General features: G+C 54.3%; 1 protein-coding gene across 1 annotated transcript in view; it reads right to left on the reverse strand.

The window, feature by feature from the left end:
* The window catches only part of FAT2 (FAT atypical cadherin 2), a 62,855-nt gene that overhangs the window by 57,588 nt on the left and 2,977 nt on the right, over window positions 1–2,290 (reverse strand). The window contains exon 2 of the mRNA XM_009892638.1: window positions 1,144–1,192. The gene's annotated coding sequence lies outside the window, so the exon portion shown is untranslated. The remainder of the gene's footprint in view (window positions 1–1,143; window positions 1,193–2,290) is intronic.

Consider the following 2,290-nt stretch of genomic DNA (forward strand, 5'->3'; position numbering starts at 1 on the left):
TTTTTTTTTTTTTAAGAGTTTTGTCCGATGCAACCCCTGTCGTGTGACAGCTGATCTTTGCCCCTCTGGAGTGCTGCACTCCACCGAGTCTGCCTTTAATTCCCCCGGGAGGCTGATTAGCTGATAACTGCTCTTTGGAAGGGCCCCGTTTGCTCCAAGTGCCCAGTTCTCCCTCCCTGGATTTTTCACTTCGTTTTTCAGAAAAACGTACATGTACACACATGTACATGGGGAAACGCACATGTACATGGGGAAAAAATTCCTGCACGCCCTGAACCGGGACTGGCTTTGCTGTGGGATATCACCTTAGTTTGCCATCAGACAGCTGATAGGGAACAAAGTTGCATCGGTGCGCGCATGCTGATATATGTGCTCCCATGCGAAGTAGGGATGATGGGTCTTGCTTGAGGTCCCCAGCTCTGCCCATCGCAGAGGGGGACCAGGGCAGGCACAGCGCTCTTGCCTGACTGTCCAGGGAGAAAGAGGTGGGAAAACGCCAGCATCGTGTCTACACGCAAGGATCCCTGAGGCTTAGCCGAGTTCGAGCTGACAGTGGAAGTGGCTTAATGGACAACACGGAGACAGAGCTTGGAGCGGTACCGCCTCGCCCCGGTTAGCGAGTTTGTCTATGACCAACAACTGAGCCCACAGCCGGGCGCCATCGCTGCTCCCACAGCGGCACATCCATTTACTCCAGCACAAGCGTGCTCCCTGCAGGAATCCTGCCCCGCGCAGACACGGAGAGCGCTTCTCCCTTCCGTCCCTTCTCGCCTGCCTTGCTCAGCAGCGTGGCTTTCGCCTTTGCTGCCCACAGCCCACCTGCTTGCACTGGCTGCAGCGTGATAAAATTTCCCATCTGAGACCAGATGCAAACTCTGTGCAAACGCAGCTGAAGCTTTTCCCGGCTCCTTCCATAACCCCCCACGCTAGGGCTGCCAGAAGGGAGGAAAAGATGAAAGGCTCTCTCCTCGCATCCCCAAATCCCTGTCTTTCGGATAAGGCGGTTTCCAACAAAAGTTACTCGCATGCAAAAGCAGTTTCATGACTAAATCTCTGCATCCTCCATGCCTTCCTCCATCCATGCTGTACAGACTGCTCCCTGAGTCATTTCAACTTCCCACACGGGCGAGCAGCGTGCCTTACCTGTTGCAACAGGAGAGAGACCTCTCCTGAAGTTTACTGCCTCTCTGCCCTCACGGCTGAAAATCCTCTCCCGCAGCAGCACCTCGCTGGCTGCTGGGGGTCCATGGTGCTTGCAAATCGGAGGAGCGGGCTCAGAGAAATTCCTGCAAGAAGGGCTTTTGCTGGCTGAAACTCCGGCGGCACAGGTTGAGAGCAGCGAGGGAGAAAGTTGGAGGAGGTGGAACTCCCTCGCTGAAGAGCCAGCCCTTCCGTGACGGACTGGAGGAGGAGGAAGAGGAGAGGCATCGCCCGCTCCCTCGCTGGAGAAGTGCACTTGTGTGTGTGTGTGTGTGTGTGTATGTCAGAGCTGGGCAAGGACCCAAGCCTTAGAGCCAAATAATTGCAGAGCTCTTTACTATTAGATTAACTAGTATTGCCATGAAATCCAGGACCTCAAATGCAATGGGGGGGGAGGTGGAGGGGGGAGGAGGAGGAATATGTCAGGTAAATCCCTCCAACACACCTGAAAAACCCCAAGATTGTTTTTTAACTAGCTGCCAGGTGGGTGTTGGGAGGAGGGATGGGGAGAAGGAGGTGGGGGAAACCTGAATCTGCCCTCAGAGCAGCTGCGTGCGGAGAGGCACTTTGAAGGTTGTTGTTGTTTGTGTTGGGGGAGCCCCCTGAAACCCCAGCTGCCGCCAACAAGCCCCAGGGTGCTCGGTGCTGTACAGGCAGAAGATGAAAAGGTGGTCCCTGTCCTGAAAAGGCAGAGAAAAGAGAGGGAGGCAGCGAGGAGAGACGGCAGCACAGGGAGACCAAACGTTGCACCGGAGCTTTGGGGGATTTTTCTTGGCAAAGACAGAGCATCTCGACTCTGGGGGTGGTGTTCAGGGATGGACCGAGGGAAAGGGACACGAACACTATGTGGGTGCTCCTTGTCACATTGGGAAGAGCATGGGCAGTCTGTGGGTAGCTTCTGTCCTCTTTGTCCCAGTCCCCCTTTTTTTCCTCCCAACCCTCAGTAAATATTAATGTACCCCCTTTAGATTGCAATGGCGTTTGAAGAGATACACGGGTAGGTCTCAACGGGGGAAATCATTGTTCAGGTTTAGGTGAAGTTTTTCTTTGGTGGTGCATTTTTGCGGAGGAAATGACCAGAAAGGTTTCC

The sequence above is a fragment of the Charadrius vociferus genome, unplaced genomic scaffold, assembly GCF_000708025.1.
Source record: "Charadrius vociferus isolate BGI_N301 unplaced genomic scaffold, ASM70802v2 scaffold529, whole genome shotgun sequence".
NCBI classification, from domain to species: domain Eukaryota; kingdom Metazoa; phylum Chordata; class Aves; order Charadriiformes; family Charadriidae; genus Charadrius; species Charadrius vociferus.